The sequence below is a fragment of the Mus pahari genome, unplaced genomic scaffold (assembly GCF_900095145.1).
Source record: "Mus pahari unplaced genomic scaffold, PAHARI_EIJ_v1.1 scaffold_9822_1, whole genome shotgun sequence".
Lineage (NCBI taxonomy): Eukaryota > Metazoa > Chordata > Mammalia > Rodentia > Muridae > Mus > Mus pahari.
In genome coordinates, this window is record NW_018392532.1 from 20,220 (window position 1) to 30,490 (window position 10,271).

The 10,271-nt window shown below is 42.6% G+C and overlaps 2 pseudogenes; one reads left to right on the forward strand and one right to left on the reverse strand.

Moving 5' to 3' along the window:
- LOC110315078 lies at positions 1–3,626 on the reverse strand (annotated as a pseudogene).
- Positions 3,627–5,616: 1,990 nt separating this feature from the next.
- Positions 5,617–6,429, forward strand: LOC110315079 (annotated as a pseudogene).
- The last annotated feature ends 3,842 nt before the right edge of the window (positions 6,430–10,271 follow it).

A 10,271-nucleotide genomic window follows, 5' to 3' on the forward strand; every position in this document is an offset into this window, starting at 1 on the left:
CTACTTGTCCTCTGTGCTCTCCGGCATGCCCGCCTCCAGCAGGGCAGCATGGAACTGTGTCAGGACCCCCCAGATGCTCTTGATGAAACCCTTGGAGAGTGGGAAGAGGGGGAAGCCGATGTCAGGGTAACTGCTCTTCTCAGGCAAGAAGCTGCGGTAGCTCTTCCTCCTCCTCTTTGGTCTAACGCTGGGAGGTGCTGATACATCAGGGGCTGCCTCAGTCTGCTCTGTGTGGTCTCTGCTTGCTGAGGCAGGGCCCTGGTGCCACCCTCTGAGTCTGAGCCCTGGGACACCTCCCCAGGGGCCATCCCAACATCCTCAGGCTCTTCACGGCCAGAGCCTGAGAGTTCAGCTGCATCCAGGGACTCCAGAGAGCTGCTGACTTTAGGAGCACCATTGGGCAGTGCCTGGGCCCTCTCCAGCATGGCATGGGTTTCCAGCCAGGACTCAATTCGGTTCACCAGCCACCAGCCACCCACACTGAAGTCCTGCCGAATCTCCTGTTCAAAGACCTCAGGAGGTCGTCGCACCAACTGGGTCATGCACTGCACCACACGGATCAATGCCATCTCATTGTAACAGTGACTATTCTCATAGCCTTCCTGCAGGGCCCGGTCACTGTCAAAACCAGCTTCATTGTAGTATGGTTCATTCATCAGGATCAGACCTTGGATGGAGATGAGCACCTAGAGAAGGCTAGACTTGCTTGTCCACCTCTCTGTCCCCTTTCCAATCCAGGTACCTAGGAGGCTGACACACACTTTCCCATTGTCATACAGGTTGGGGTTCAGGCAGCCACTGCTCTGGGAGAGGTAGCAAAACTGGGGGGCACCGCAGGGTAGATGTTGGGCAGCTTGATGTCAAATAGGTGGAGGCCATCTTCATAGGGAGTCCGAGTGGGGCCCTTGATCAGTGCCTAGAAGAGGTCCATTCTGTCCTCAAAAGTCTTGACCATGATGCCATCGGGCAGTGAGGTGGCCAGTAGAGCCATCTCCTTCTGTACTGTGCTGAAGAAATTCTTGGCTTCCGGGGACTGGAACTCGACCTTCTTGAAAGAGTGGTTTGAGGGTGCAAACTCCAGCACAGAGAAGACCTCGCCCTTGTCGCTGGTGAAGGTGACGCCAGGCCTGCCACCACACTGCTGACAGAGCACAGGTGTCTCACTGGGCCACTCGGCTCTCAATGGTGACTGCACCTCAGGCCTCTCCTCCTTGCATTCTGTGTCGGGCACTGCCTCCATCCTCTCCTCCTCGGTGATGGCCACATTGTCCAGGGTCTTCCTGAGGTTCTCCTGGAGCTTCTTGATGTCGTCCAAAACCTTCTTCTCTCGGGTTGGCTTCTCAGGCTCCACGGTGGGCGAGGTGGGGGAGCCTGTGAACAGCTGCTCCACCGTCATGTTCTTGAGGCTCTCCAGGATCTTGATGGCCTCCTTCAGCTCCCAGAAACTCTTGGGAGGCCCGTCCTTGCCAGCTTTCTCCATCAGCCCTGCCACAGGGGAAGCCATGGCTACAGCGTCCTGGATGGCAGCCGTGGCCGCCTCTTCACTGATCACTACGCCCTTGTCCTCGGGGGCAGCTGGCTGCTCTGCAGGCAGGATGGCGGCCAGCTCCTCAATCTTGGGGTGCTCGTCATCCACGAGCCCGTTGTCGGTCTCCCAGCTGTCGCTGTCATCCTCCCACTCATCTGAGGAGGCTCCACTGGTACTACCTCCGTGGAGTCGTAGTCGGACTCCTCCATCTCAGACTCAATGTTGTATAAGTGCTGTGGCAGGATGATGGTTTTTGAGTTGTCAGCCCATACTACGTCCACTTTGCTGCTGACGTCCACTCGGGCCACCTGGTCCACTGAGGGCTCATCTTCCTTGGGTAGAGCCCCATGTTACCAATGCGGATGACAATGTCAGTTGTGTGGAAGCGAAAGTCAGGATGGTCAGCAATGTCATAGACGCTCACATCCTCCTCTTCTCTGTGCTGAGGTCATCGTGGTCACAACCTCCACAGCTACCCTGTCTCCAGGCTTGAAGTCACGGGTGACCTTATTCTTCTTCCTCTTGTGTTTTCATTTCAAGTTTTTGATGGACAAGGGAATGCTCTTTTTAAGACCAGTACCACTGCCACTTTGGGAGGAGGTAGTAGAGCTAGCGGAAGAGGTCACGGAGCTGGTGTCGTTTGTATGGTCAGCTGCCTCATCATCTGTGTCCTGCTCTGCCGAGTGTAGCCTGTCATCTCCACCCTCCTTCAAGGGGAAGGGGGACAGTGAGTGGCTCGCATGTCTCCTCTGACCCCTCGTCCTGCATATCCACAGGGCTGGCTGATCCATCGGGTTGCTCCTCCGGGCTAGCAGACCCTACTTCGCTCCCGGCTCTGGCTTCCCCTTTCTTGTCTGGGTCTTCCATGGAATGGTTCCTAGGACACTGGGTATCTGGGGCGCAGGACATGATTCTCACAACCTGCTTCTTCAACAGACGCTTCACCTTCTTGGCCATAGAGCCCTCCCCCTGGGAGCAGTATTTTTTCTGGACATTCCCAGGCAATCTTGGCTGGCTCTACCTTGTCTGGGAATACATACAGACAGCGTTCCCCAAGCTGCCGCTGAGCATGGTCAAAGCATCTGAGATGCTTTACCCTGCCTAGGTTTTCCTGAGTGATGATGGAAGGTGGGGGGCTAACATTGTCCGTGCCCCCGGGGCAGAAACTCTTGGTAATCCACGTGACCTTCAATTCTACAACCTGCACCTCCTCCACCACCACACAGAACTTGCTCTTGGTGCTGAGTACAGGCTTGACCCCCGAGAGCCACTGGACACTGGAGAAGATCTTGACTGGGTCAATAAGGACTTGGCCTGAGTAGAAGCCATAGGAGTCATCAAAGAAGAGACCTGAGTCGCTGACGTGAGGGCAGATATCGTAGAGTTTGACACCATCTTCTGTGTTCATGGAGCACCTGGCACCATTAGACATCTTGAGGATGATCTGGTTCTTCAAGTCATAGACCTTCCCCAGCCAGCAGTCATAGGCGATATAGTCTCCATACATGAAGGGCCAGATGTGCTGGAGGTCCTTGCTATTGACGGGGTAGATGATGCAGTTGGTGCCGATGAGCTTGACGGCACAGTCAATGTTGACATCTATCACCGTGCCACACTGGCTGTCAGTTGAGCACATGTGTTGAACCACATCCCGGGGCACCACAGAGTGGTCCTCTAGTTTCAGCTTGGTCTCCTTCACATGTTGCTTGACGCCCTCCAGGTACCACTGGACACGCACGTAGCCACGCCGCAGCTGGCTGGCCCAGCCATCCTCGTGGCCCGCGCCCCCGGCCTCGGAGCAGCCTAAGCTGCTGCGGCCATCCTCATCGCCTTCCCAGTCCTCGCTGTGGATGAGGAGTACCAGCCGGAAGTGCACCGAGCCGCGGTAACGGCCGGCCGGACACCAGGTCGTGGGAGAACAGCAGGCGCTGCGAGCCCGAGCCCGCTTCGGGGCCCGAGTCGGAGGACGGCCCTGAGGCCAAGTCCGTGGAGGGCGCGGGCGCGGGCGGCGGGAGGCAGCGGGGGCTGACGCCAGGGTCGGGGCAGTGGCGGCCTGGGCCAGGGCGGGAGCGGGTGCGGGCGCTGCGGGATCCGCCATAACCTCTCTGCAGGCGGTGGCAGCAGCGACAGCCGCAAATTGCCCTTTCTAACTCAAAAAAAAATTGAGTTGGAATTTTGATAGTGATTGCATTGAATCTGTAGACTGCTTTCGGCAATATAGCCATTTTCACAATGTTGATCCTGCCAATCCATGATCATGGAAGATCTTTCCATCTTCTGATATCTTCTTTGATTTCTTTCTTGTGAGACTATCTTCTGATATCTTCTTTGATTTCTTTCTTGTGAGACTTGAAGTTCTTATCATACAGATCTTTCACTTTCTTAGTAGAACAAAGATTATTAACACTGTAAGAGAAAGGGAAGATATATAAGTAGACCTATTAGAAGAGCACCTGAATTCTCAGTGGAGACTTTAAAGGCTGGAAAGGCCTGGACAGACACTGCTATGACCAGCAAAACTTCCAGTAACAATAGACAGAGAAAATAATATATTCCATGGTAAATTTGATTTTAAATACTATCTATCTACAAACCTAGTCCTACAGAAGGTATTAGAAGAAAATTTCCAATAAAAAGATATTAACCATACACAAGAAAACATAAGGAATAAATAATCCCAGATTAGCAAATCAACACAGGGGAAACACACAGAGAGATACACAAGTACACATCACCACCAACAACAAAATAAAAGGAATCAACAGACATTGATATCACTGATATCTCTCAACCTCAATGGTTCTCCAATGAAAAGACACATATTAACAGAATGAATATATGAATAGGGAGAAAGTATGGAAAAGATTATTTCAGGAACTGGACCTAGGAAGAAGCTACTGAATGTTTTTAAGTATCTAACAAAATAGAAATCAAACCATAACAAATCAGAAGAAATAGAGTATATACTCATCAAAGAAAAAAATCCACCAATAAGACATCACATTTTTGGGTTTTTTTTTTTTTTTTTTTTTTGGTTTTTATAGACAGGGTTTCTCTGTATAGCCCTGACTGTCCAGGAACTCAATCTGAAGTCCACCTATACCCACTACTGGGCACAGTCCCAAGTTGTTACAGCATATAACAAGGACACATGCTCCACTATGTTCACAGCAACTTAATTCGCAATAAGCAAAAACTGGAAACAACTCAGATGTCCCTGCCAGAGTAGCAGGATACCTAGGGGGTGCCACACTCTCTCAGAGGAAAAGGGGAATGGTTTATGATGTAGTTTCTCAATGAAGGAAATCAGGAGGGGAACAGCATTTGAAATGAAAATTAATTAATTACCAAAAATAGAACCACAGAGTAACAAAAACACCCATACCAGGCACAAGAAGACTCCTTTTGAATGGTTGATAAGGATGACCTAAGTGACTTCCAAAATAGTATAGACTAGTAATTCTACCATATTTAAATAGGTTTTTTGTGGAATCCATAAGGGCTTTTTAAAATTGGGTTATTTCATTTGCCCATTGACAGTGTTTTAGTCTTTCTTTTTCCAGTTCTATCATTTTATATTTCCCTCTTGTTTTACTGCTGAGTCTTAAAGTACTTTGCTGAATAGATTTGCACATATCTGATCTGCACATATGAAGAAGAACTCAGTTGTGTTGATAAAAATGACAGTGTAGATGACTTGGAAATGGCCACAACTGAAGCTAATAGGAGAAGTAATATATATTGAGGCACATAACTACAGTATTAACTCTGCAAAATTCCTACACTTTTCTGTAGAATGGTATGTATTATTGAGAATTACCTGTTAAAATAGCTCATTTTCTAGAACTATTTCTATATTTTCTTCCACCCTTCAGTACAAAAACACTTTCATTCACTGATGCATATTTCTATAATCCAACTATCCATTCTCTTTTATCTATCAATTGATGTTTATAGTCTTGCAATCATTCATCACATCTACCATCCATGCATGTGTCTTTTCAGTAGTTATCTCAGGTATTTGAGATATAGCATAACTATGCAAATAATCTCTACAGAAATAATTACCTCATGCTCTCCAGCAGCCGAGCAAGATGCCCGAAGGGAAGAAGGCCAAGGGAAAGAAGGTGGCCCCGGCCCCTGCCGTCATTAAGAAGCAGGAGGCCAAGAAGGTGGTCAACCCTCTGTTCGAGAAGAGACCCAAGAACTTCGTCATTGGACAGGACATCCAGCCCAAAAGAGATCTAATGCTATTCGTCAAATGGCCCCACTACATCAGGCTGCAGCGGCAAAGAGCCATCCTGTACAAGTGGCTCAAAGTCCCTCCTGCCATTAATCAGTTCACCCAGGTGCTGGACAGGCAGACAGCTACTCAGCTGCTTAAGCAGCTTGTGTACCACAAGTACAGGTCAGAGACAAAGCAAGAGAAGAAGCAAAGGCTACTGGCCCGTGCTGTGAAGAAAGCTGCTAGCAAAGGTGACGTCCCAACTAAGAGACCACCTGTCCTCCGAGCAGGAGTCAATACAGTCACCACCTTGGTGGAGAACAAGAATGCTCAGTTGTTGGTGATTGCCCATGACGTAGACCCCATTGATCTGGTGGTTTTCCTCCCTGCCCTGTGTGAAAAGATGGGGATGCCCTACTGCATCATAAAGGGAAAGGCCAGGCTGGGGCACCTGGTTCACAGGAAAACATGTACCACTGTTGCCTTCACACAGGTTAACTCTGAAGACAAGGGTTCTCAGGCCAAGCTGGTGGAAGCTATTAGGACCAATTATAATGACAGATATGAAAAGATCCATCACAACTGGAGAGGCAACATCCTGGGTCCTAAGTTTGTGGCTTGCATTGCCAAGCTAGAAAAGGCAAAGGTTAAAGAACTCATCACTAAACTGGATTAAATGTATACTAAGTTTTCTGTACATAAATATAATTACAAAATTTAAAAAATAATTATCTCACAACATGTGGAATGATAAAATATAGTGTGATAAAACTAATAGCTTCTATGGGCTTGGAAATGCAAATTTGAACATGGTAAACGATTTTTCTTATAGTTTATTAAAATGTACATCCACTTTTCCCTTTCCTCCTTGATCCATATGGTTGACTATATAGTCTAAAGGTAGTTCTAGAATTATCTCCTTTTGCTTCACTCTACCTTTACTTTCATGTGCTTATCTGTACTTGCTGAGGTCTTAACTCCGCTTTCTGATATCTGTTCTTTCACTGATCAGACAATCAATACTACTGAATGCAAGAGTTATCTGCATGAAAACATTTCTCCTCAAAAAGACTTTAGAGAAAGCCATTGCCCAACCAAGGAAAGCTGTCCCAATTATTCTACTTCTCTCAGTATTTCATTATCTAATCTCAAAATAACTTATAAATGTCATTTAACTATGGAAGATAGTTTACAGCAATTCACACACTCTTCTCTTCTTATTATAAACAGAAAAAAATATGAATAAATACAATGTTCAACTATTGCATCGATGATAACTATATTCCCTGTGTTGATTGAGAGATGAATAAACATCTCCCCAAATACTTTAGGGATTATATAAATTCCCCAAGTCTCCAGCTTCTACTAAAATTAATTTTCTCCCTGGGAGAGAGAAAAACTCATGGGATTACTAATGAAACTCTTTTCCAGGGAGTCTTTTTTATCTGATTATGATGATTTCATGCTTGAATAAATTCAGATAACACTGATTAGTCCAATGACTGTGAAATATAGGGAGATTTCATGTACTTTCACAGTAAATGGAGTCAACACACTCATCAAGAGTAATTTTTCACTATCTGCAAACAGCCACAAGTGAGTGTCAACTTTAAAGTTTGTGAGGTTCTTAGGAGATATAGGCAAAAAAGAGATAGTATTAATAAGAGATGTGTTAATACCATTGTGGTCCTTCTAACTGACGCTTTCCACAGCACACTGAGTTGAGACTATATAAGCTTTTTAATGGAAAGATGGACTTTTGTTTATTCAAATAATTTCTAATTCAAAGCACAGATGATCAGTTATCAGACTGAATGTTTCCTTTCATGATTATCACTTGTGCTTTGAACCAAATAAGGTTAGACCTACATGGACTCACAGTTCTACATAATATTGATGTTCAACAATATAATTTACTCAAAACATTAAAGGGATAATACTATGGTAATAATTTGGTCATAGGTTTGGAACCAGAAAAATCTACCTGGCCTGACTGTTAGTCACCTTCTGTTTGCTTTCTGAGTACTAGGAAAATGAGAATTGCCCAGAAGAATTCTCAGTTTATAACTTCATGGCAGAGCAACTGATTACCAAATTCAATAAAGAAGCAATGTCTTTAGAGAATGCAAGACTTGAAAACAATCAGACATTGGCTCAAATCTTTATTATTTTAGTAGCTGTAGGGCACTAAGCAAGTAATTCCCCCTGCTCCCCCTTTAGCCTATTTATCCATAACATTATCTCTAAGAAAAACATTTCAGTTATAGGATTCTTTCATTCAAAAAATATTCAGTGAACAAGTTGAACATTGAATCCTTGATCTATTGTAATTAAATGAGATAATTAAATAATAATATGTGTCAGTATTCTGAACATTCTCTTGCAATAATGTGACTATTAAGATGAAGAAGATTCTATACTATTCCAGATCACAGTGGAAATGTGTGTGAGTTTTGCTGAGAGCAGGTATATGATCTCTTATATTTACTTTACTCAGAGAGCATGTATAAAGATCCACATGTTTTCTTTCCTGAGAAAATGGAGAAAGATGCAGAGTAAAGCACAACTGTAATACCTGTCAGAGGAACTTCCATTTACCCTAAACTTCTATCCAACAAAATTAATGACTATTTTTCTGTATGTTATTTTGTTTTGTTTTTTCAAATCAATTTGTTTTGAGAATGATTGAACTGTTGGTGAACTTAGATGATTATAAACATTCTATTCTAAAGAATTTGTTGGGTTAAGGTTTGAAAACAGTATTTACAGCAAATAGAACATTGATATAACACCAGTGTGATTTTAAAAACCCTTCATCTTTATTAAAAATAACCTGAGAAATTTCTCTAAAAACAACAGAAGGTAAGTTTTTAGGTTACAGTGTGTGTGTGTGTGTGTGTGTGTGTGTGTGTGTGTGTGTGTGTGTGTAGCATTATTCTTGGATATTTGTTGTATACTGAGGAAATAGAGATGCTTTGGGTTTTTTACTATTATATAATAATGGTTAGCCTATGTGCATTGAATAGACTGTGTCTTGATCATAGCTGCACACTCTTCTACCCTCTCCTCCTCCTCCTCTAGTCTTGCTCCTGTACTCTAACCACCTCTCACTTTTTTTTACTAGTAGGACATGTCTTTAGCTTAAAATTATGAATGAAATGTTCACTATGTGACTTTATATATTAGGTAAATTTGCTTTATTGAGTACTACAGTTCCATTGTTTTCCTCTAAAAACAGTGTTTAACTATTTTTATTTCTAACAAACACGTATATTTTTGTTAGCATCACATATTTATTCATTAACTCCCTTGTGGGCATCTTTATTGATTTATATTTTAGCTTTTGTGAAAAAATGCATTAATGAACAAAAGCAATATGCACTTATTTCATTTCCTGTCTTGTGTATGCTCAGAAGGGTTACGTCATATGACAGTTTTATTTTGAATTTTGGAAATTTTTTTGATAGTGGCAAAACTATCATACTTTTAACAGCAATTTATATGGTTCTTTTCTTACCTATATCTTATCCAGTATAGCAAACATATATTTTGGAACCAGATCAATGTTTTATCCAAATCTGGATCCCATTGCTTTATGCTGGATAACACTTAAAAACTCAACATACTTCTTGAATCTAAATCATCTCATCCAAAAACACTAAAATAATTATATCTATAGGTAGTGTTTTCAAAATTGTTAAACGTATCTAATATTTTAACCACTTAAAACTGTAAAGTTCTGTGTCATAAAGAACATCCTCAGGACTTTGAAACAATCTGTGCTATTAATTTTGATAACTTCAGAATTACAAATATTAAAGTTATAACATTTAGTCATATGCCTGCTATGGAACCATCTCTTATTTTTGTTTGAAGAATTGTAAATTAGTGAAAGATCATATTAATTTGTGCACTATAATAGTCAAGAAAGATATTTGTTTAAAAAAAACCTATTTTGATCCTCATATGGGATAATTAGTAACTGTAACTATGTATTTTGATCTAAAGCATCAGAAAATTGTAAGAGTTCTTTCTGATTTATTATTATTATTAATCATTTTCAAGAAATTGTGAGAACTTATGATTTACGTGTAGTTTGTACTTAATATCATTAAAATACACTTTTAAGATATAACTTTATGACTGAAACTTTTATAGGTTATACTAAACCTATTTCTGCCAAAATTCTAAGGCAAGGTTTTTCAATTGGGACATTTTTATCTCAGAAGGTTTTGGATTCTTGATTTTTCAATACAAGATATAAAATTTTGAATCATACTGATAACTGATGGATTAAAAAATACACATATCTGTTACACAACCAACCCCTGTGAAAGATCCATTTAGCATCCAAAGGATTCACAGCCCACAGCTCAACAACCACTATCCTAAGAGATATATGGATTATTGAAATTTCTGTACTTCCTATTCTGCCTATCCATGCCAAATATCTAAGATTATATTTCTAAACGTGGGACACTTTTATCCCAGGATACTCTTGACTTTGGAATTTTAAGT